The sequence below is a fragment of the Aegilops tauschii genome, chromosome 5 (genome assembly GCF_002575655.3).
Source record: "Aegilops tauschii subsp. strangulata cultivar AL8/78 chromosome 5, Aet v6.0, whole genome shotgun sequence".
NCBI classification, from domain to species: domain Eukaryota; kingdom Viridiplantae; phylum Streptophyta; class Magnoliopsida; order Poales; family Poaceae; genus Aegilops; species Aegilops tauschii.
In genome coordinates, this window is record NC_053039.3 from 118423795 (window position 1) to 118450315 (window position 26521).

Sequence of the window (26521 nt, forward strand, 5' to 3'; positions counted from 1 at the left end):
ATTTAGCAACGAATATCTTGCCTTCGGATCTGTGATAGAAGGTGTACCCAACCGTCTCCTTTGGGTGTCCTATGAAGACACATTTCTCCGATTTGGGTTTGAGCTTATCAGGATGAAACTTTTTCTTATAAGCATTGCAATCCCAAACTTTAAGAAACGACAACTTTGGTTTCTTGCCAAACCATAGTTCATACGGTGTCGTCTCTACGGATTTAGATGGTGCCCTGTTTAACGTGAATGCAGCTGTCCCTAATGCATAACCCCAAAACGATAGTGGTAGATCGGGAAGAGACATCATAGATCGCACCATATCTAATACAGTATGGTTATGACGTTCGGACACACCATTACACTGTGGTGTTCCAGGTGGCGTGAGTAGTGAAACTATTTCACATTGTTTTAACTGAAGGCCAAACTCGTAACTCAAATATTATACCTCTGTGATCATATCGTAGAAACTTTTATTTTCTTGTTACGATGATTCTCCACTTCACTCTGAAATTCTTTGAACTTTTCAAATGTTTTAGACTTATGTTTCATCAAGTAGATATACCCATATCTGCTCAAATCATCTGTGAAGGTCAGAAAATAACGATACTTGCCGTGAGCCTTAACACTCATTGGACCGCATACATCAGTATGTATTATTTCCGAATAAGTCAGTTGCTCGCTCCATTGTTCCGGAGAACGGAGTCTTAGTCATCTTTCCCATAAGGCATGGTTCGCAAGCATCAAGTGATTCATAATCAAGTGATTCCAAAAGCCCATCAGCATGGAGTTTCTTCATGCGCTTTACACCAATATGACCTAAATGGCAGTGCCACAAATAAGTTGCACTATCATTATTAACTTTGCATCTTTTGGCTTCAATATTATGAATATGTGTATCACTATGATCGAGATCCAACGAACCATTTTCATTGGGTGTGTAACCATATAAGGTTTTATTCATGTAAACAGAACAACAATTATTCTCTAACTTAAATGAATAACCGTATTGCAATAAACATGATCAAATCATATTCATGCTCAACGCAAACACCAAATAACACTTATTTAGGTTCAACACTAATCCTGAAAGTATAGGGAGTGTGCGATGATGATCATATCAATCTTGGAACCACTTCCAATAACATCGTCACTTAACTAGTTTCTGTTCATTATGCAACTCCCGTTTCGAGTTACTACTCTTTAGCAACTGAACCAGTATCAAATACCGAGGGGTTGCTACGAACACTAGTAAAATACACATCAATAATCTGTATATCAAATATACCTTTGTTCACTTTTGCCATCCTTCTTATCCACCAAATACTTGGGGCAGTTCCGCTTCCAGTGACCAGTCTCTTTGCAGTAGAAGCACTTAGTCTCAGGCTTAGGTCCAGACTTGGGCTTCTTCACTTGAGCAGGAACTTGCTTGCCATTCTTCTTGAAGTTCCCCTTCTATCCCTTTGCCCTTTTCTTGAAACTAGTGGTCTTGTTAACCATCAACACTTGATGCTCTTTCTTGATTTCTACCTTCGTCGATTTCAGCATCGCGAAGAGCTCGGGAATTACTTTCGTCATCCCTTGCATACTATAGTTCATCACGAAGTTCTACTAACTTGGTGATGGTGACTAAGAATTCTGTCAATCACTATTTTATCTGGAAGATTAACTCCGACTTGATTCAAGCGATTGTAGTACCCAGACAATCTGAGCACATGCTCACTGCTTGAGCTATTCTCCTCCATCTTTTAGCTATAGAACTTGTTGGAGACTTCATATCTCTCCACTCGGGTATTTGCTTGAAATATTTACTTCAACTCCTGGAACATCTCATATGGTCCATGACGTTCAAAACGTCTTTGAAGTCCCGATTCTAAGACGTTAAGCATGGTGCACTAAACTATCAAGTAGTCATCATATTGAGCTAGCCAAACGTTCATAACGTCTGCATCTGCTCCTGCAATAGGTCTGTCACCTAGCGGTGCATCAAGGACATAATTCTTCTGTGCAACAATGAGGATAATCCTCAGATCACGGATCCAATCCACATCTTTGCTACTAACATCTTTCAACATAATTTTTCTCTAGGAACATATAAAAAATAAACACAGGGAAGCAACACCGCGAGCTATTGATCTACAACATAATTTGCAAAATACTATCAGGACTAAGTTCATGATAAATTTAATTTCAATTAATCATATTACTTAAGAACTCCCACTTAGATAGACATCCCTCTAATCCTCTAAGTGATCACGTGATCCAGATCAACTAAACCATGTCCGATCATCACGTGAGATGGAGTAGTTTCAACGGTGAACATCACTATGTTGATCATATCTACTATATGATTCACGCTCGACCTTTCGGTCTCCGTATTCCGAGGCCATATCTGTTATATGCTAGGCTCGTCAAGCTTAACCTGAGTATTCCGCGTGTGCAACTGTTTTGCACCCGTTGTATTTGAACGTAGAGCCTATCACACCCGATCATCACGTGGTGTCTCAGCACGAAGAACTTTCGCAACGGTGCATACTCAGGGAGAACACTTATACTTTGATAATTTAGTGAGGGATCATCTTATAATGCTACCGTCAATCAAAGCAAGATAAGATGCATAAAAGATAAACATCACATGCAATCAATATAAGTGATATGATATGGCCATCATCATCTTGTGCTTGTGATCTCCATCTCCGAAGCACCGTCATGATCACCATCGTCACCAGCGCGACACCTTGATCTCCATCGTAGTATCGTTGTCGTCTCGCCAACTATTGCTTCTACGACTATCGCTACCGCTTAGTGATAAAGTAAAGCAATTACAGGGCGATTGCATTGCATACAATAAAGCGACAACCATATGGCTCCTGCCAGTTGCTGATAACTCGGTTACAAAACATGATCATCTCATACAATAAAATTTAGCATCATATCTTGACCATATCACATCACAACATGCCCTGCAAAAACAAGTTAGAAGTCCTCTACTTTGTTGTTGCAAGTTTTACGTGGCTGCTATGGGCTGAGCAAGAACCGTTCTTACATACGCATCAAAACCACAACGATAGTTTGCCAAGTTGGTGCTGTTTTAACCTTCGCAAGGACCGGGCGTAGCCACACTCGGTTCAACTAAAGTTGGCGAAACTGACAACCGCCAGCCACCTGTGTGCAAAACATGTCGGTAGAACCAGTCTCGCGTAAGCGTACGCGTAATGTCGGTCCGGGCCGCTTCATCCAACAATACCGCCGAACCAAAGTATGACATGCTGGTAAACAGTATGACTTATATCGCCCACAACTCACTTGTGTTCTACTCGTGCATATAACATCAACGCATAAAACCAGGCTCGGATGCCACTGTTGGGGAACGTAGTAATTTCAAAAAAATTCCTACGCACACACAGGATCATGGTGATGTGTAGCAACGAGAGGGGAGAGTGTTGTCCACGTACCCTCGTAGACCGAAAGCGGAATCCTTAGCACAACGCGGTTGATGTAGTCGTACGTCTTCACGATCCGACCGATCCAAGTACCGAACGTACGACACCTCTGAGTTCAGCACACGTTCAGCTCGATGACGTCCCTCGAACTCCGATCCAGCCGAGCTTTGAGGGAGAGTTCCGTCAGCACGACGGCGTGGTGACGATGATGATGTTCTACCGACGCAGGGCTTCGCCTAAGCACCGCTACGATATTATCGAGGTGGATTATGATGGAGGGGGGCACCGCACACGGCTAAGAGATCAAGAGATCAATTGTTGTGTCTATGGGGTGCCCCCTGCCCCCGTATATAAAGGAGCAAGGGGAGGAGGCGGCCGGCCAGGGAGAGGCGCGCCAAGGGGGGAGTCCTACTCCCACCGGGAGTAGGACTCCTCCTTTCCTTGTTGGAGTAGGAGAAGGGAAGGGAGAAGGAGAAGGACGGAAGGGGAAGCCCCCTTCCCTAGTCCAATTCGGACTAGTCCATGGGGAGGGGTGCGGCCACCCTTTGGGGCCTTTCTATCCTTTCCCGTATGGCCCATTAAGGCCCAATACGAATTCCCGTAACTCTCCGGTACTCCGAAAAATACCCGAATCACTCGGAACCTTTCCGATGTCCGAATATAGTCGTCCAATATATCGATCTTTATGTCTCGACCATTTCGAGACTCCTCGTCATGTACTTGATCTCATCCGGGACTCCGAACTCCTTTCGTACATAAAAACACATAAACTCATAATATAACCGTCATCTAACTTTAAGCGTGCGGACCCTACGGATTCGAGAACTATGTAGACATGACCGAGACACGTCTCCGGTCAATAACCAATAGCGGAACCTGGATGCTCATATTGGCTCCCACATATTCTACGAAGATCTTTATCGGTCAAACCGCATAACAACATACGTTGTTCCCTTTGTCATCGGTATGTTACTTGCCCGAGATTCGATCGTCGGTATCTCAATACCTAGTTCAATCTCGTTACCGGCAAGTCTCTTTACTCGTTCCGTAATACATCATCCCGCAACTAACTCATTAGTTGCAATGCTTGCAAGGCTTTAAGTGATGTGCATTACCAAGTGGGCGCTGAGATACCTCTCCGACAATCGGAGTGACAAGTCCTAATCTCGAAATACGCCAACCCAACAAGTACCTTCGGAGACACCTGTAGAGCATCTTTATAATCACCCAGTTACGTTGTGACGTTTGGTAGTACACAAAGTGTTCCTCCGGTAAACAGGAGTTGCATAATCTTATAGTCATAGAACATGTATAAGTCATGAAGCAAGCATTAGCAACATACTAAACGATCGTGTGCTAAGCTAACGGAATGAGTCAAGTCAATCACATCATTCTCCTAATGATGTGATCCCGTTAATCAAATGACAACTCATGTCAATGGCTAGAAAACTCAACCATCTTTGATTAACGAGCTAGTCAAGTAGAGGCATACTAGTGACACTATGTTTGTCTATGTATTCACACATGTATCAATTTTCCGGTTAATACAATTCTAGCATGAACAATAAACATTTATCATGAAATAAGGAAATAAATAATAACTTTATTATTGCCTCTAGGGCATATTTCCTTCAATGAACCGCTAGACGAGGCGGAAGGAGGCTGCGCAGTCCAATCTCCCGCGCCCTAACTTGGCGGCAGAAGACACCTACGGCAGCGGTGGAGAAGACGATGTCCGCGGCCGGCATGAAGACAACGTCGGAGAGGTTGCGGCAGCGAAGCACTTCGTCTCCAGCGTCGACTAATGCTAGCGGTGGTGCTAGGGTTTGAGCGAGACGGCGAGGGGGAGAAGAGATAATGACCACGAGGGGAGAAGTATTTATAAGGAGGAGGGCGGCGTAGTGCAATTATGCAGGTGCCCCTGGCGGTTCACATCTGAAGGACATGTGGCAGGCATGCAACTTATTGAAGGTTGAGCCATGTCCCCACGTGCGCCTAGTTTGTTGGGTGGTCGTTCCAACTTCTCCGGTATTCAGGCAAAAAGGATAAGAACATTAAAACCAATTTTAAATGTGTGTCTCTGTATCTTCAGCTGACAAGGACATAGTGAAGACATTCGACATGTGTCAACAGAATGCATATGAAGAGACAAGGAGAATTTGAGAGATAAGCACAGAAGGGGTTAGGGTCCGATCACATTCACTTAGTGCAGAAAAACGACAACTTGAAGACATAGCTATAAGTGAATGCTGTAGAGGACAGAACACACACACACACACACACAGATATATATATATATGTGTGTGTGTGTGTGTGTGTGTGTGTGTGTGTGTGTGTGTGTGTGTGTGTGAAGACCAAATCAACATTGCGAAGATAAACTTTGAAGTCAAACCAATGTTGAAGACAAACCAATTAAGAAGATAATGCAATCATGACGCCAAAGAGAAATCTTCAAGAAAGGTTGGTGGTGGCATTACCCACCGTATAGGAAATATTAGACCCAGACACGACGCACAATTATCGTGGTGCTCTGAAGTAAAATTCCACATTAATGTATTCAGACTCAGAGGGTAAGTTTTCATGAATTGAAGATATACGTGTGTTGCGCACCTAAGTCATCAATATGCATAAGCGTTAGAATGTGTGTCCATTCACAGGACATTCGAGGATTCTAAGATATTTAGCTCACACCACAGCTTGCAAAACCTTTTCTCATCCAATGGCTTCGTGAAGATATCTTCCAATTGCTCTTCAGTGTTGACGTGAATGATACCAATGTCTTCCTTCAGAACATGATCTCTGAGAAAGTGATGACCGATCTGAATGTGCTTTGTCTTCGAGTGCTGAACTGGATTGTTAGCAATCTTGATGGCACTTTCATTGTCGCAGTAGAGTGGCACATGCTTCATGTTGATGCCATAATCCTTGAGAGGCTTCATCCAGAGAAACTGAGCGCAGCAAGATCCAGCAGCAATGTATTCATATTCAGCAGAGAGTGATACACAGTTCTACTTCTTTGAAGACCAACAGGCCAGAGATTGTCCAAGAAAGTGACATGTCACCGATGTGGACTTGCGATGAACCTTGTCACCAGCATAATCAACATCTGAGAATCCGACTAGATCAAACTCTGAGCCCTTTGGATACCATAATCCTGGCGTTGGGGTGTGAGCCAAATATCAAAGTATTCGCTTCACCGCAAGGTGATGCGATTCCTTTGGTGCCACTTGGAATCGGGCACACATGCAAACGCTAAGCATTATATCTGGCCTAGATGCACATAAGTACAATAAAGAACCAATCATGGAGCGGTATACCTTTTGATCGAACTCTTTACCATTGTCGTCGGGGCCCAATTGGCCTTTGGTTGGCATTGACATCGTGTATCCTTTGCAGTCTTGCATTCCAAACTTCTTCAGGCAATCTTTGAGGTATTTTTCTTGTGATATGAAGATGTCATTCCTTTGTTGACGGATTTGGAGACCAAGAAAGAATTTTAGCTCTCCCATCATGGACATCTGATATTGCTCTTGCATCTAATGCCCAAACTCATCACTGTATCTTTTATTTGTGCAGCCGAAGATAATGTCATCACATAGATTTGGCAAACAAACAGTTCTCCATCATATGTCTTCGTGAAGAGAGTGGGATCTAGCGAACCAGGTTTGAAGCCTTTGCTCTTCAGGAAGTCTTAGTGTGTCATACCAAGCGCGAGGTACTTGTTTGAGGCCATACAGTGCCTTGTTGAGTTTGTAGACCATATCAGGACGCTTTGGATCTTCAAAACCAGGAGGTTGGGCAACATATACTTCTTCTTCAATTTTGTCGTTGAGGAAGGCACTCTTCACATCCATTTGGTACATAAGAATGTTGTTGTGGTTAGCATAGGATAGCGGTATACAAATGGCTTCAAGTCTAGCCACAGGAGCAAAGGTTTCATCAAAGTCAATTCCTTCCACTTGTGTGTAACCTTGAGCAATGAGACGAGCCTTGTTTCTGACAACTTGACCATGCTCATCTTGCTTGTTGCGATAGATCCATTTGGTGCCAATAATATTGTGCTTGCAAGGATCAGGACGTTTGACTAGCTCCCAGACATTATTCAGCTCAAATTATTGAAGCTCTTCTTGCATAGATTGAATCCATTTAGGTCCCATGAAGGCTTCATCAACTTTCTTGGGTTCAGATATAGAGACAAATGCAAAATGCCCACAGAAGTTTGCTAGCTGTGTTGCTCTTGAACGAGTGAGAGGACCAGGTGCATTGATACTATTGATGATCTTCTCAATTTGTACTTCATTGGCCATTTGAGGATGGGCTGGGCAAAGACTTTGCTCTTGTTTATTGTCATCTTCAGCTTCAGCCTTGTCTTCAGACTGAGCATTGTATTCATGTTGATTAGGTGCCGAAATGATGATTTCTTCTTCTGCCTGTTCCTCAGTGGGTATGATTTCTCCAGTACCCATATGCTTGATAGATTCACTAGGAGAAGCTTCATCTAGCACATTTGGCAGGTGCTCTCTTTGCGAGCCATTTGTCTCATCAAACCACACATCTACAGTTTCAACCACTTTATAGTGAAAGCGGTTGAAGACTCTGTAGGTGTGTGAATCCTTTCCGTAACCAAGCATAAAACCTTCATGTGCTTTCGTTGCAAATTTTGACGTGTGATGTGGATCCTTGATCCAACACCTGGCACCAAAGACTTTGAAATAGCTAATGTTTGGCTTCTTACCAGTCAGTAGTTCATAGGATGGCTTCTTGAAGAACTTATGAAGATAAACTCTGTTGATGATGTGGCAAGCAATATCAATGGCTTCAGGCCAGAACTTTCTTGGAGTCTTGTACTCATCAAGCATTGTGCGTGCCATCTCAATGAGGGTTCTGTTCTTGCGCTCCATGATGCCATTCTGCTGAGGTGTGTATGGAGTAGAGAACTCATGTGTGATGCCCAATGTATTAAGATAAGTGTCGAGGCCAGTGTTCTTGAATTATGTGCCATTGTCACTCCTGATGTTCTTGATCTTGATGCCATAATTGGTCATGGCACGATTTGCGAAGCGTCTGAAGACATCCTGCACTTCAGTCTTATAGAGAATTATGTGCACCCAGGTGTATCTTGAATAATCATCAACAATAACAAAGCCATAGAGATGTGTAGTGGTAGTAAGGGTAGAGTAGTGAGTGGGACCAAATAAGTCCATGTGAAGCAGCTCGAAGGGGCGAGATTTAGTCATGATTGTCTTCGAGGGATGCTTGGCCCTAGTCGTCTTCCTGGCTTCACAAGCACGACATAGATGATCTTTCTTGAATTTGATGCCCTCGATGCCAATGATATGCTTCTTCTTCATGAGAGTGTGCAAGTTCATCATGCCCGCATGTCCTAGCCTTCGATGCCAGAGCCAACACTCTGAGGCTTTTGCTAGAAGACATATGACAAGCTGTGGTCCCGCGGAGAAATCTACCATATACAGATCACCTCTTCGATAACCTTCAAAGACTAGAGATTTGTCAGTTTCCATAAGCACAAGGCAACGATATTTTCCAAATATCACAATCATGTTCCGATCGCAAAGCATTGAGACAGACATTAAGTTGTAACCAAGGGATTCAACAAGCATCACTTTATCCATGTGTTGATCCTTTGAGATAGCAACTCTACCTAGGCCCAATACCTTGCTTTTACCAGTGTCAGCGAATGTGATGTGGCTTTTAGTATATGGATGTAGGGTTGAATCCATGAGAAGACTTCGATCACCAGTCATGTGGTTAGTGCATCCATTGTCTATTATCCACTCAGCAGCTTTCAGAGTCGTACCCTACAGTGCAGTTAGCGGGATAGGCTTCACCAAGAGTATTGTGAAGCACAAACATATAGCGAACAAGCATGCTATCGAAGTTAAGATTCTTGTTTGGTAAGATAGGATGCTCGTCAAGAAACCCTAGGACGGAGTAAATGGTAAGACCATTCTAGAACTTTATCTTGCGTCCCACAAGATGTTTTAGGTCCCCAGCATTGGCGTTAGAAGTCCTTGATTTCCAGCTGGAGACCTTTCCCTGCAAGAGAAGTTAACTCTTCTTAACCACCCAGATCTTCAGGGGTGGCTTAGAAGCAATTAGTATAAGTGCAGCATCTGAGAACTTTGGCTTTGGAGCCCTAGCAAATAGTTTTGCAGGAGGTGAATAATACTCATAAGAATATGCAGAAAAGTTCTTTGATTTGTGAACATAGCAGGAGGCAAAACGTTGGCGTTAGGGTGACCTTGTGAGGTCCTCTGTCTATATGAAGCCTTTGGGCCATATGAAGCCTTTGGTCTGGGGTTTGTCTTCTTCCCATGTGGTTTCATGACGATATTCATGGGATGCTTCTCAAGACAACTTTTGGGCACCCAGATCTTCTTCAAAGGGCCCATTCCTGCCGTTAGTACCAATAAACCTGGCAAACACTTCACCATTATAATTCTTAAAGAGCTTATAATTAGCATCAAAGGATTCATTAATGATAATGGGGTTAGCACAAGTGAAGCCAGATAAGGTGGATAGGTCCACTAAAGGGCCCTTTGCAGCAACCCATGTGGTTTTGGGGTACTGCTCAGGCTTTCGGTAAGAACCATCAACATTCATTTTCCTCTCGAACCGAACACCCTCTTTCCTAGGGTTTTGGTTCAGAATCTGTTTCTTGAGGACATCACATAGTGTCTGATGCCCTTTGAGGCTTTTGTACATGCCTGTTTCAAGCAATGTCTTCAACCTAGCATTCTCATTAGCAATAGTAGTGGTATCCTCAGTGGAGGGGTTAGTTACCACATCAGCAGTTGAAGATATTGCAATATCAGAGGTAGTAGAACATTCAGCAATAGAGGCAGCATTATCAGGCTCACGACATTTTAAACATGGTGGCACAAAGTCTTCCTGAGCGGAACTGATCTGTTGAGCGAGTAGTGAATCGTTCTCCTTTTGAAGATCTTCATGAGATGCTCTCAGTTTCTCAAGATCTTGCTTCCTTTGAAGATAATCGTAGGAAAGCTTCTCATGATTGGCTGAGAGGGTTTCATGATGACTTTCAAGTTCCTCGTACTTAACACAAAGATTTTTGATGTCTTTGATTAAGGACTGAGTTCGATTCATTTCCGCGTCCAACAGGTTATCGCTTTTGTCTAGCAACTTTTGAATGTGTTCCATAGCAGTTTGTTGTTCAGTTGCAATTTTAGCAAGAGTTTAATAGCTAGGTTTGGATTCACACTTAGAGTCATCTTCACTGGAGGTTTGAAAGTAACCATCGCATGAGTTTACGTTGGCACCTTGTGCCATGAAGCAGTAGGTCAGAGCAGAGTCATCCTCATCATTGGCTTCAGCATCGGTGACGTGACCATTGTCTTCAGTGTTGAAGATGGACTTGGCGACGAATGCCGAAGCTAGAGCTAGGCTTGCCACGCTTGAATCAGACTCCTCCTCAGACTCCACCTCCACCTCCTCGGAAGCTGTAACGCCCCGGATCCGATGCGCCAGGTGTTTGCCAGTTATTCGTCGTTGTTGCCATATCATTTGCTTGCGTGTTGCATCTTGCCATGTCATCATATACATTGCATCATCATGTTTTTTTCAAAACTTGCATTTGGTCCTTTTCCCCATTGTCCGTTTCGCGATCCGACACTCTCGCACGCACCCGTTGCACCTCTCAGACCTCGTTTCGTGAGTGGCATTTATATGTTCTCGGAATGGGTTGAAAATTGGCGTGCGGTCTTATTATAGTGTAGGTAGGCCGCCTGCCAAATTTCATCGCATTCGGAGTCCGTTTGATAGCCCAACCGTCATCCGTAGCGGCACCGTTGCCGGTTTAATCGTCGGACGTTTCGGTCTCCGAAACTGTCGCCGGGCTACCCTTCTCTTCTCCCCCATTGCCCGAGGCCTTCTACACAGCCCAAGTCCAGCCCACTAAACCCCCCTCCGACCGGAACCGTTCGATTGCGATCGGAGAGCTCTGAATCCACCCCTAACCCTAGCAAACTTCCCACTCCACCGCCGGACATGTCCGCCCGCGCCGGACGCGTCACCCCGACGAATCAGGGCGCGCCACGTCATCACCGCCGCCTCCCCAACCAATAGCGACGCGCCACCTCACCCCGCCGGATCCCCGCGCCCTGCCACGGCCCGCGAGGCCCGCGGCCGGCCCGCCCGCGCCGGATCCGAGCCGCCCCGCGCGGCTCCCCGCTGCCCGCGTCCCGCGCCGCCTCGTCCGTCCGCGCCTCCGCCGCCGCCTGCGGAGATCGCCATCGAGCTCGTCTCTGCCCCGGCCTCTGCCGCCCAAGCTCATGGCCGCCGCCGCCCCGTCTCCTCGCCGGCACCCCGGTGCCCGAGCGACGCCCGCAAGCCGCTCGCGCGCGTGGGCCCTGCCAAGGGCCAGCCCAGGCGCCCCGGCCTAGCATCCCGTCCGGCCCAGCGCCCCATCCGGCTTGCCTGGCCTCCTCTTCACGTGGGCTGAAGCCGATGGTGAGCCACCCCCCTCCTAAATCTCGCCCGTGCGTACTTTAACTATATGACGCTCATATGTTTTTTTTCTGGAAATGGTCGTCCCTGAATCCTCATATTATGTGGGCATCTTTGCCATGCCATAACTCTATGCATGTTGCTCCGATTTGTGCATATAGTATATCAAAATGTTCACTGTGAGATGCTCTTCATTTCATTCCATTGTGCCATGATTGTTTGAGTTCATCTTGATGCCCTAATCATCGTTGCAAGAGTGCTATATGATGTTATCTGCTGAAACTTGATATAACTTGGTGATTTGTCTTTTTCATTGCATTTTGTGTGTACATCCTATGGGCATTAGATCTACATGTGTTTTGAACTAAATCATTCCATCTTTACAGTGGTGCTTGTCTTGTATTTTTGTGATTTATGTGGTGAATAGCACAAGCATGCAAAGTAGCCTCCATATCTTCTGTGCCATGCTCTGTTTTTCTTCTAAGTCTGAATCTGTTTATGAAACTTGCTATGTTTACATGGGTGCCATCATATCTTCTGTGCCTTTTTGGCTCATGATCAGTAAGGGTCTTTTGTTCTATGCAATTAGTAGATTCATGCCATGCCTTTGTTTGCTACGATCTGTTCCTGTAGAATGTGGTTGGATAGCTCTAATATTGCAACCTGATGTTATTTCTGTCATGTCCTGGAATTCTGCCAAGTCCGTGAATCTGTTATTATTTGCAATCTTGCCATGTCCTTTTGAGCATGTTCTTGTGATTTCTGGAGATAGCTCAGTGTTCGTGTTTTGTCATGCTTTACCTGTAAATCATGTCCATGCCTTTTGTTTTCATGTTGAGATGCTGTAGCATATTTTTATGATGCTTGCAATATGCCTAGTTGCTGTTTTGGACAGATTGTTGCTATGTCTTGTTTGGAGTGTATGTGTTGCACCGTTGCTCCGTTTTGAGCATGTTCTATAGGTAACTTGCTTAGAATTGCATGTAGTTCCATATTATCTTGTTGCATCCTTGATTTGAGGTGTTTGCTTGATGTTTGTATGCATTTTGCATCAATGCCATGTTTAACTTGTTTTGCTCATATCTTCTAGGCGGTAGCTCCGAATCTAATGAACTTTATATGTAACTTGACTAGAATTTCGTGTAGATTGTTTTGGTGCATCTTAAATTGCTGTTTAACAACTTGAACATAAGGTTTATTCAGATCTGGACCGATTTTAAAATTTGCATATGAGGACTTACCAGAATTGTTATAGGTTGTTTCCGGCCTCATTTAAACTTGCTTTGATGTGTTGCTCTTGTATGCACCATCTCTGGACATGAGTAGCTTCATGTAGCCTTGTCATGCATCATAATTGGTTGAGCATCATGCCTTGTTCATGTGTGGTGTGTTTACCATGTTGTGTGCTTCTTCTCGATAGTTCCCGTGTCGTTGCGATCGTGAGGATTCGTTCGTCTTCGTGGCTTCATATTCTTCATGGACTCGGTCTTCTTCCTAGCGGGATTTCAGGCAAGATGACCGTCACCTTGGATCTCACTACTATCATTGCTATGCTAGCTGCTTCGTTCTATCGCTTTGCTGCGCTACCTATCACTTGCTCTTCAAGCCTCCCAAATTGCCATGAACCTCTAACCTTTGTCACCCTTCCTAGCAAACCGTTGTTTGGCTATGTTACCGCTTTGCTCAGCCCCTCTTATAGCGTTGCTAGTTGCAGGTGAAGATGAAGATTGCTCCTTGTTGGATTATGTTTATGTTGGGATATCACAATATCTCTTATTTAATTAATGCATCTATATACTTGGTAAAGGGTGGAAGGCTCGGCCTTATGCCTGGTGTTTTGTTCCACTCTTGCCGCCCTAGTTTCCGTCATACCGATGTTATGTTCCTTGATTTTGCGTCCCTTACGCGGTTGGGTGATTTATGGGACCCCCTTGACAGTTCGCTTTGAATAAAACTCCTCCAGCAAGTCCCAACCTTGGTCTTACCATTTTCCTACCACCTATTTCTTTTCCCTAGGGAGTCACGCTCCCGAGGGTCATCTTTATTTAGCCCCCCCGGGCCAGTGCTTCTCTAAGTGTTGGTACGAACCGAGCCGCCTGCGGGGCCACCTCGGGGAAACTCGAAGTCTGGTTTTACTCGTAGCCTATCTCATCCGGTGTTGCCCTGAGAACGAGATATGTGCAGCTCCAATCGGGATTGTCGGCACATCGGGCGGTCTTGCTGGTCTTGTTTTACCATTGTCGAAATGTCTTGTAACCGGGATTCCGAGACTGATCGGGTCTTCCCGGGAGAAGGAATATCCTTCGTTGACCGTGAGAGCTTATAATGGGCTAAGTTGGGACACCCCTGCAGGGTATAAACTTTCGAGAGCCCTGCCCGCGGTTATGTGGCAGATGGGAATTTGTTAATGTCCGGTTGTAGAGAACTTGACACTTGACTTAAGTAAAATGCATCAACCGCGTGTGTAGCCGTGATGGTCTCTTCTCGGTGGAGTCCGGGAAGTGAACACGGTTTCTGGGGTATGTTTGACGTAAGTAGGAGATTAGGATCACTTCTTGATCATTACTAGTTGACGACCGTTCCGTTGCTTCTCTTCTCGCTCTTATTTTGCGTATGTTAGCCACCATACATGCTTAGTCGCTGCTGCAACCTCACCACTTTACCCATTCCTTACCCATTAAGCTTTGCTAGTCTTGACACCCATGGTAATGGGATTGCTGAGTCCTCGTGGCTCATAGTTTACTACAACAATAGTTGCAGGTACAGGTTTTGCGATGATCATGATGCGAGAGCGATGTTTCTTGTTTTGGAGTTCTTCTTCTGCTTCTTCTTCTATCAGGGGATAGGTTCCAGGTCGGCAGCCTGGGCTAGCAGGGTGGATGTCGTTTGAGCTTCTGTTTGTGTTTCATCCCTAGTCGGGTGTTGATCTTATGTATGATGTATTGATGTATTCTTGCGGCATGTGTATGCCTTGTATGTATCCCCATCTATTATGTAATGTTGATGTAATGATATCCACCTTGCAAAAGCGTGTCAATATGCGGTTCTATCCTTGGTGGGACCTTCGAGTCTCTTTAGGATAGTATCGCATATTGGGCGTGACAGAAGTAGACTCCTCCTCTGAATCCATCTCCTTGCCAATGAATGCACGAGCCTTGCTAGATGAGCTCTTCTTATGAGACAAAGATTTTGATAAAGAATTTGAAGAAGACTTTGAAGATTTCTTCTTCTTCTTGTCATCAGAATCATATTCCTTGCCCCATTGAGGACACTCAGATATGTAGTGGTCTAGCTTCTTGCATTTGTGGCATGTTCTCTTCTTGTAGTCACGAGAGGAAGCCTCATCATTTCTTGAGCTGGATCTTGAAGACTTTCCGAAGCGATTCTTCTTGGAGAACTTTTGTAACTTTCTCACAAGCATTGATAGCTCTTTGCCAATGTCTTCAGGATCACCAGAACTACAGTCAGATTCTTCTTCAGATGAGGAAACAACTTTTGCCTTCAAGGCACGGGATCGACCATAGTTGGGGCCGTAGATATCTCTCTTCTTAGATAGCTGGAACTCATGTGTGTTGAGCCTCTCAAGTATGTCAGACGGATCAAGATCTTTGAAGTCAGGGCGTTCTTGAATCATTAGGGCCAAAGTGTCAAATGAGTTGTCAAGTGATCTCAGTAGCTTCTTCATGATTTCATGCTTGGTGATCTCAGTGGCGCCAAGTGTGCGAAGCTTATTGGTGATATCTGTTAGGCGATCAAACGTGAGCTGGACATTCTCATTGTCGTTTCTCTTGAAGCGGTTGAAGAGATTGCAAAGAACATCAATCCTTGAGTCTCTCTGAGTTGATATGCCTTCGTTGACCTTGGACAGCCAGTCCCAGACTAGCTTCGCAGTTTCTAGAGCACTCACACGGCCATACTGTCCTTTGGTCATATGACCACAGATGATGTACCTCTTGACATCAGCAGAAGTGACACCTTCACCGATCTTGGGAACACCTGTCCTGACGACATACCAGAGGTCGATGTTAATGGCTTCAAGATGCATACGCATCTTATTCTTCCAGTAGAGGTAATCAGTGCCATCGAAGACTGGGCACGCAGCAGAGACCTTGATTATCCCTGCAGTCGACATAGCTAAAACTCCAGGTGGTTAAACCGAATCACACAGAACAAGGGAGCACCTTGATCTGATACCAATTGAAAGTGCTAGTTATCGACTAGAGGGCGTGAATAGGCGATTTTTATGAAAGTCTTCAAAGCACGAGGTCTTTGAAAACAAACAAGTAATTGAACCTATGTGATATGTGGCGGAAGATGAACTACACTAGACAAGCCATAGTAAAGTAAGAAATATGGTGAAAGCACGAAGACTAATAGCAGCTAGGTAGTACGGATCGAAATGGAAGACAATATGAAGCCAAACAGGTAATAGTCTTCGCACAGTGAAGTCAAACAGATCAGACAAACAAGCAATGACTTCACGAAGACAAACTGAAATGTAAAGAAGGTAGGGGATAGAACCAGTAGCTTGGTGAAGACAAGGGTTTGGTAGACCAGTTGCAGTTGCTGTGACAACTGTACGTCTCATTAGGGAGGCTGAGATTGAACTCAGAAGACTGTGTCTTCACCTTATTCCCCTTGAGCTAAGGACACCCAGTCCTCGCCCAATCACTCTGGTAAGTATTCAAGGTAGACTTCCAAACCTTCACAGACTCCGTTCACTGGCGATCAACAATGACTCTTGGATGCTCAGAACGTGACGCCTAACCGGCTGGAGGATGCACAGTCCTCAAGTGTAACAAGTCTCCAGGTCACGCGGACAGAAAGACTTCAGTGATGCCTAACACTCTTTGGCTCTGGGTGTTTTGGGCTTTGTCCTCGCAAGGATCTCTCTCTCTCTCTCAAAGGCTTTGGAGGTGGGTTGCTCTCAAACGACAAAAGCCGTGCACTAACTCTGAGCAGACACCAATTGATGTCAAAGAGTGGACGTCGTCAACCAAGAGGCTTCATCAACATCCACAACTAGGGGAACCACCGACACGACGTCATCAACCATGGGAACCACCGACACAACATCATCGACCACATGAACCACCGACCCGATGGACTCAGACACCTTCAGGTGCGCACATGACATAGGCGAAACATGTCCCTCACATGAGGTCACCGGTGCATTCACCTCCAAATGCTCCACAAACAAAGGTGAAGCAGGGTTCAGACAAAGCTCCCGTAACTCTGGCATGACCTGCAGCACTAGAGCCTTGAGCATGACGATGGACCCCCCCTCAGTGGCAGGCAACACATGAGACATCGTTGATGATGATGATGGGTTGTCCCCAACACGAGGGGAGAAACATCCATATAGCTATTTCCCCTCTTCCTTTGTGGAGCTAACATCGGCCACACTAGGAGGGCGTGATGCCAGAGTGGTCTGCGAGATAGCCGACGCAAGGGAGAGACTGCTCACAGTAGCCTCCGCCCGCTCCAGAAAACTCCGAACCCTTGCCAGCCAACCCTGCAGCAGGGTTTTTTGATCAGCCAGAGAGGACTACAAAATCACATTGGACGAAGTTGCCGAGCCAACGGTAGCAGACACGACAGACACCCAAGACCCATGGCAAAGTGCCTTGGATGGGAGCGAAAATTATATCGGACCTTCACATGAAGATGGAGCAGGACGATGAACAATACCGAGGATTGGCGGGATGAGAAGGCATGTCAAAGATCTTAGAGGACGCCACGGTTTGCGGCATTCGTGCACGAGATGACCGTTCTCCAAGAAATGGGAGTACCAAAGCAGATCTCTGCAGCTAGCCGCACGATGCCCAGGTGTGAGGCATCTGCAGCATCTACCGTGCATCCAAGTAGGGATGCGACGAGGAGCCATTGTTGGGGCTGGTGTCATCGGGCGATGCGGACCACGCCGGGGCAACACCTTCTGCCATACCCTGCTCACCTCCGGCACACACCCCATGCCCGGATGAGCGGGGGTCGGGATCGACGCCTTGGCAGCAAGTGGCATCATAGGGATGCCTGTCTCGTCCATGGGATGAATGACATCTGTTGCAACGTCGAGCTAACATGTGGTTCCTCTGGCCAATGACAATTTTACGCGTGGAAAATCCCCATTGGTCCGGGTTGTTAACAGGTTATCGAATCCAAACCGGAACCCGACAACTTAACGTCGACCCGCTATGGTGGATGCCACGTGTCGGTTACCCTTGACAAAAGCACTTCCATGACACATCATTTATCGTCATGGAAGTGGACACCTTTGTGATGATAATTTGAGTATTGTCATGGAACACTTCTACGACAGCACAGGCACAACTATCTTGATTCTGTCATAAATTGTCACGGATGTACATGCATGACAGAAAACGTGACCTACTGTGACAAACACGTATCGTCACGAAAGTGTTTTTTTATAGTGTAGGTTAATAGGTTAGTCTTAAAAAATAATATAAAATAGCATATAAATGCATATAAAGCATCAAATATTGATAATATAATAGTATGGAACAATAAAAAATTGTACATACATTGAAGATGTATCAAGCAGGTGCGTCATGCTTTGCCGTCGTAACAACAAGGCCTCTAATAATGACCACAAGAGTCATCTGCATCCTCACAACACCTATACCGAGTGACGATCCGGTGACCCGAGCAATAAGTCCAGCGTGTGTCCACGCTGAACACATAGGTGTGACTCCTACAACAAACTTTGGAGGCCTTCGCACGCCAGCAGGACACCGCAGAGCATGAACGCCAGCCCCGACCCTGTCGCTAGCCACAAGTCACCGCCAAGGGCGTTGCACCCCGCGAGCAGGAGCTCAGTGTGACCTTCATCGAGTGAAAAGGATTCTGCACATCCAACAACACTGGCCCGTGGCCTCCATACAACTGCAATACTGGTCGACAGACTGCAAGCCATACCAGGAAACCCATACCTCCTGAAAAATCTAACACAAGTCATCCATTGAATAGTTGAGCTCTAGGAAAACACTGCTGAATCACAAACCAGATTAGCTGGCACCCACAGCGTCCTCTCAGCAGCAGTATAGCCAGCTCGCAATCAATGACAGGGCTCCATGTAGGAGCTAGAGATCGCCACAACTGATGAGCCGAGAATCTTCGCCAACCCATGTTGGCCATAATGGTGCAACACCGAGCACAGCCCGCGACGAAGGGCTTGACGGTCACGTACTGTCTAGGTCATGGACCCAACCTTTGGGGCCATCTGCTAGCTTGGGCAATGGAGCGTTATGGTCATGACTACAAGGCTCTAGTGCCATGGCTCACATCGGGCATAGTAACCCCATGCTTTCGGTATGCAATGATCACACATCAGTTCCCTCGACCGTTCATTGTTCGTGGTGTCGAGAAGTACTCCGGCGACACTAAGCCTAACCACTTGCTAAGTGATTACCTAACGATGATTGAGATGGCCCGCGGTGACATTGACAACGCAGTATGACACGTGCCATTATGCCTTACAGGCTCGGTGCGCTCTGCTACTTGTGAGTTGCGTTGGGATTTCCCTGAAGAGGAGAGGATGATGCAGTATAGTAGAGATAACTATTACCCTCAGTTATGAAACCAGGGTTATCAATCCAGTAGGAGAACCAAGCAACACTACGTAAACAACACCTTCACACAAACAACAAATACTTGCAATCTGATGTCTGCTAGAACTACGTCGGTATTTCCCCAAAGAGGAAGGGATGATGCAGCTCAGCAACGGCAGGTATTTCCCTCAGTGATGACACCAAGGTTATCGAACCAGTCGGAGAATCATGCAACACTACGTGAACGGCACCTGCACACAAATAGCAAATACTCTTAACCCGGCGTGTTAAAGGGGTTGTCAATCCCTTTCGGGCAACGACGCCAGAAATTGGCAAGTGGACGTGAGAAAGTTGTAATAATTGATAAATAGATCACCAAATAAAATAAAGTTCAGCAAGGTATTTTTGGGTTTTTGGTTTGATAGATTTGAAAATAAATGCAAATAAAAATAGACCGCAAAGGCAAATATAATAAGGAAGAGACTCGGGGGCCGTAGATTTCACAAGTGGCTTCTCTCTCGAAAAATAGCAAACGGTGGGTAAATGAATTACTGTTGGGCAATTGATAAAACTTCAAATAATCATGACGATATCCAGGCAATGATCATTATATAGGCATCACGTCCAAGATTAGTAGACCGACTCCTGCCTACATCTACTACTATTACTCCACACATCGACCGCTATCCAGCATGCATCTAGTGTATTAAGTTCATGGAGAAACGGAGTAATGCAATAAGAACGATGACATGATGTAGACAAGATCTATTTATGTAGAAATAGACCCCATCTTGGTATCCTTAATATCAACGATACATACGTGTTGGTTCCCCTTCTATCACTGGGATCAAGCACCGTAAGATCGAACCCATCACAAAGCACCTCTTCCCATTGCAAGATAAATAGATCAAGTTGGCCAAACAAAACCCAAATATCAGAGAAGAAATACGAGGCTATAAGCAATTATGCATATAAGAGATCAAACAAGACTCAAATAACTTTCATGGATAAAAAGATAGATCTGATCATAAACTCAAACTTCATCGGATCCCAACAAACACACCACAAAAAGAGTTACACCATATGGATCTCGAAGAGACCATTGTATTGAGAATCAAAAGAGAGAGGGAGGAAGCCATCTATCTACTAACTACGGACCCATAGGTCTACAAAGAACTACTCACGCATCATCGGGGAGGCACCAATGGACATGATGAACCCCTTTGTGATGGTGTCTAGATTGGATTTGGTGGTTTGGAACTTGCGGCGGCTGGAATTGATTTCCGTCGACTCCTTTAGGGTTTCTAGAATATTGGGGTATTTATAGAGCAAAGAGGCGGTTCGGGAGGCCACCGAGGTGGGCACAACCCACCAGGGCGCGCCTAGGCCTCCAGGCGCTCCCTAGTGTCTTGTGCTCACCTCGGGCTCCCTCTTCGGTACTTATTTGGCCCACTGGATGTCTTCTGGTCCAAAAAAATCCACAAAAAGTTTCGCTGCGTTTGGACTCTGTTTGGTATTGATTTCCTGCGATGTAAAAAACATGCAGAAAACAACAACTGGCACTTGGCACTATGTCAATAGGTTAGTACCAAAAAATGATATAAAATGATTGTAAAACATCCAAGAATGATAATATAACAACATGGAACAATAAAAATTTATAGATACGTTGCAGACGTATCAGCATCCCCAAGCTTAATTCCTGCTCGTCCTCGAGTAGGTAAATGATAAAAACAGAAATTTTGATGTGGAATGCTGCCTAACATGCTCATCTCATATTCTTTTCTTTGTAGCATGGACATTTGGACTTTTATATGGTTCAAAGCAATAATATAGTTTTGACATGAGGACATTAATACTCAAGCATACCAACAAGCAACCATGTCTTTCAAAATATCAACCTAAAATAAGTTCTCCCTAGCCCATTATGCTCAATCATTAATCCATTCATGAAACACACTCGCATATTAGCTACACCCAATGCTCAAGTATGATCATAGTGCCCCTTAGTTGGTGCTTTATAAGAGAAGATGGAGACTGAAATAAAAATAAAAATTGCATAAAGTAAAAGAAAGGCCCTTCGCAAAGGGAAGTAGGGATTTGTAGAGGTGCGAGAGCTCAAAGCGGAAAAGATAGAGATACAAACATTTTGGGAGGCATGCTTTTCATGTCAACGAGAATGATCGAGTAGTTCCCAATACTTTCCATGCTAGATATATCATAGGCGGTTCCCAAACAGAAATTAAAATTTATTCCTTTTTCAACCATACTTTCACTTTCCATGGCTAGCCGTATCTATGGGTGCCTTCCATACCAACACTTTCCAAGGAATTTATTATTTGACAACATAAAGTAAATTCATTTTTCATTTCGGGACAGGGCATCCCTAATACCTTTTCCTTACTCTCGTGCAATGACAAGTGAATAAACACTCATCGTGAGAATAACATATCTAGCATGGAAATATATTAGCCACCCCCTACCGGTTCATGAGTGGTACGAGCACACAAAAGAGAAGTTTATTTTGAAAATTAGAGATGGCACATGCAAATTTGCTTAGAACGTCAAAAGAATACCGCATATAGGTAGGTATAGTGGACTCATGTGGCAAAACTGGTTTAAAGGATTTTGGATGCACAAGTAGTGATCATACCTAGTGCAAAATGAAGGCTAGCAAAAGATTGAGAAGCGACCAACAAAGAAACGAAAAATCTCATAAGCGAGCATTAAGCATAATTAACACCGAATAATGCACCACAAGTAGGATGTAATTTCATTGCATAACTATTGACTTTTGTGCTTGCATAGGGAATCACAAACCTTAACACCAATATTCTTACTAAAGCATAATTACTCATCAACATGACTCACATATCACATCATCATATCTCAAAACTATTTGTCGGGGGAAACAACACCTACGGGATCACGAGGAATCCCTTTTGCTATGGTTGGCGGGCGCGGGGCTGTGGAAAGAGTGGGATTGAGAGATCAACGCAGGGGGATTATCCAAGTTCGGGCCGCTAGTGATGCGTAATACCCTACTCCTGCTGGTTTATGTTTATCTGGTGTTCTTGGACTAGCTACAAAGCATGCAGGGTCCAAAAAGTCCGAATCCTTCCTCAGTACACCGCGGGCCTCCTTTTATAGTCAAAAGGGGCTGTAACAGTGGCACACAGGAGGTGGAAAGTTGTACAGTAGTCGAGTCTATCTCCTGGCACCGTAGGACAAACACATTTAATGCGCTGCCGACGTGCCCTTCTTGCTTTATCGGGGACAGCAAGGAAGCTCGTCCCAGCTGTCGCCGCCTCGCCTGGCTTCGACGCGCGTCCGAGCTGACGAGGCGTGTAGCGCCACGCTGGCTGGCTGGCTGGCTGCTGAGTTGGTGTAGTGGCAGAGTCTTCACGAAGATCTGCATGCCACCACGCAGGTGCTTGCTGAGTTGGCCTAGAGGCCGCACGTCGCCACGCAGGTGCTCGCCTAGTTGGTGGGCTGGCAACTGCATGGGAATGGTGGTGGAGTCTTGGCAAATGTGGGCCTGGCTACGGCCCCGCGGATGTCTCCGGCAAGAGTCTTGCCGAGGCCCCGGCAAGGGTCTTGCTGTGGCATCGTGGTCACCCCCGGCAAGGATGTTTCCGGGGGTCTCGTGGGTATCCTCGGCAAGGATCGTTGTCTTCTGATTCTCATCTAATCTTGCATGCTTTTGGTCTTCACAAAGATCTGCATGCCACCATGGATGCGCCTCCCGAGCCTCAGTTCCTATGTGGTTGATGGAGTTGGAACTCTTGGGCTCAAGGGTGGAAGCTCTGCTGGTGTTGGGCAAGTTGCCCCGGCAAGGTTTTTGCCGGGGCTGTGGAGGCCGCCCCGGCAAAGGCCTTGCTGGGGGTGCTCACCTCGCCCTTCTGCTCTTCGTGTTTCTGGCTTTGCGTTGCTCTAGTTGTCTCGTGGCTTTGCTTCCTTCCTCTGCTCCGCTAAGTGTGGCCGTGGGCGCGGCTCCAACTGCCCGCGCACAAGTAAAGGGGTACAAAATAGGCGCCCCTGGGCCTGGGCCACACATAAGCGCGATGCGTTGTTGGGCTAGGCCCAAAATGGTGCGCGGGCATGCGGGGCCGAGTTTTTACTGCAGTAACTCCCTCGCTCGTCGCGCTTCCCCACGACCCGTGTTGAATGCACGATGTGGGGGCCGTGCGTGACGTGGGGGTCATGTGTGGGGCGGTTGCTTCCCTCATGCGTCACATCGTAGTAAAGAGGCGGCTCGCGCCTTCCCCATAAAAAGAGGAAAACGCAGGGGCGTGGCTCATTTACTAAGTGGACTCGAGTCGCGGCCTTCAAGGCGCCCGTCCCCCATGATCACGGGGTGGAAAACAGTCGCCTCACTTGTCTCCTCGATTTCGGCTTGCTCGCCACGTGTCCCCCATGCCTCGAAGATGGTAGGCGGCGGACGCGGGGGGGGGGGGGGGGGCACGGGCCTTAAATGACGAGGCGGGAAACCGGGTCGTCGCTGGTGATACGTCTCCATCGTATCTACTTTTCCAAACACTTTTCTGTTGTTTTGGACTCTAACTTGCATGATTTGAATGGAACTAACCCGGACTGACGCTGTTTTCAGCAGAATTGCCATGGTGTTATTTTTGTGCAGAAATAAAAGTTCTCGGAATGACCTAAAACTTCACGGAGAATATTTTTGGAATATATAAAAAATATTGGCGAAAGAATCAAGACTAGGGGGCCCACACTCTGTCCACGAGGGTGGGGGGAGCGCCTACCCCCTGGGCGCGCCCCCTGCCTCGTGGGCCCCCTGGAGCTCCACCGACCTCAACTCAAACTCTATATATTCACGTTCGGGGAGAAAAAAAACAGAGAGAAGGATTCATCGCGTTTTATGATACGGAGCCGCCGCCAAGCCCTAATCTCTCTCGGGAGGGCTGATCTGGAGTCTGTTCGGGGCTCCGGGGAGGGGAATCCGTCGCCGTCGTCATCATCAACCTTCCTCCATCACCAATTTCATGATGCTCACCGCCGTGCGTGAGTAATTCCATCGTAGGCTTGCTGGACGGTGATGGGTTGGATGAGATTTACCATGTAACCGAGTTAGATTTGTTAGGGTTTGATCCCTAGTATCCACTATGTTCTGAGATTGATGTTGCTATGACTTTGCTATGCTTAATGCTTGTCACTAGGGCCCGAGTGCCATGATTTCAGATCTGAACCTATTATGTTTTCATGAATATATGTGAGTTCTTGATCCTATCTTGCAAGTCTATAGTCGCCTATTATGTGTTATGATCCGTTAACCCCGAAGTGACAATAATCGGGATACTTACTAGTGATGACCATAGTTTGAGGAGTTCATGTATTCACTAAGTGTTAATGCTTTGGTCCGGTACTCTATTAAAAGGAGGCGTTAATATCCCTTAGTTTCCAATAGGACCCCGCTGCCACGGGAGGGTAGGACAAAAGATGTCATGCAAGTTCTTTTCCATAAGCACGTATGACTATATTCGAAATACATGCCTACATTACATTGATGAACTGGAGCTAGTTCTGTGTCACCCTATGTTAGAACTATTGCATGAGGAATCACATCCGACATAATTATCCATCACCGATCCAATGCCTACGAGCTTTTCACATATTGATCTTTGCTTAGTTACTTTTCCGTTGCCACTATTACAATTACTACAAAACTACTACTATTACTTTTATCACCGTTACCGTTACTTCCATACTACTTTGCTACTAAATACTTTGCTGCAGATATTAAGTTATCCAGGTGTGGTTGAATTGACAACTCAACTGCTAATACTTGAGAATATTCTTTGGCTCCCCTTGTGTCGAATCAATAACTTTGGGTTGAATACTCTACCCTGGAAAACTGTTGCGATCGCCTATACTTGTGGGTTATCAAGACTATTTTCTGGTGCCGTTACCGGGGAGCATAGCTCTATTCTTTGAGTCACTTGGGATTTATATCTGCTGATTACTATGAGGAACTTGAAAGACGAAAGAACTAAGATTTTTCCCTCAACTACGAGGGGAGGTAAGGAACTGCCATCTAGCTCTGCACTTGATACACCTTCTGTTTTGAGTAAACTTGCGACACCTAAACCTGCTTCTGCTATTAATTCTGATATGTCGCATGTTATTGATGATGCTACTTCTGCTTTGCATGATACTTATGATGAAACTACTTCTATGCTTGATACTACTGTGCCACTAGGTGAATTTCTTGATGAACAACTTGCTAGGGCTAGAGAGAATGAAATTATTGAAACTGATAATATTGATGAAAGTGATGATGAAGATTCTCCCCCTAGATATGAATTGCCTGTTGTGCCTGAGGGTTATGTTATGGATGAAGAAACTGCTAGAGATTTTCTTGCTTGCAGTGATAGATATGATCTTAAGAAATTATTAGCTAAGCTGAAAGAAAAATCTTTGAATGCTAGAATTAAATATGACCCTACTTTTGCTACTTCACCTATCTGTATTTCCGATAAGGATTATGATTTCTCTGTCGATCCTGAGATAATTACTTTGGTTGAATCTGATCCTTTCTATGGCTATGAATCTGAAACTGTTGTGGCACATCTTACTAAATTAAATGATATAGCCACCCTATTCACTAATGATGAGAAAACTCGCTACTACTATTGTTGGGGAACGTAGTAATTTCAAAAAAATTCCTACGCACACGCAAGATCATGGTGATGCATAGCAACGTGAGGGGAGAGTGTCATCTATGTACCCTTGTAGACAGTAAGTGGAAGCGTTATGACAACGCGGTTGATAGTCGTACGTCTTCACGATCGGCCGACCCTCAGTACCGAATGTACGGCACCTCCGTGTTTAGCACACGTTTAGCTCGGTGACGTCCCGCGAACTCACGATCTAGTAGAGCTTTGGGGAAGAGCTTCATCAGCACGATGTCGTGGTGACGGTGTTGATGAAGCTACCGACGCAGGGCTTCGCCTAAGCACCGCTATGATATGACCGAGGTGGATTATTGTGGAGGGGGGCACCGCACACGGCTAA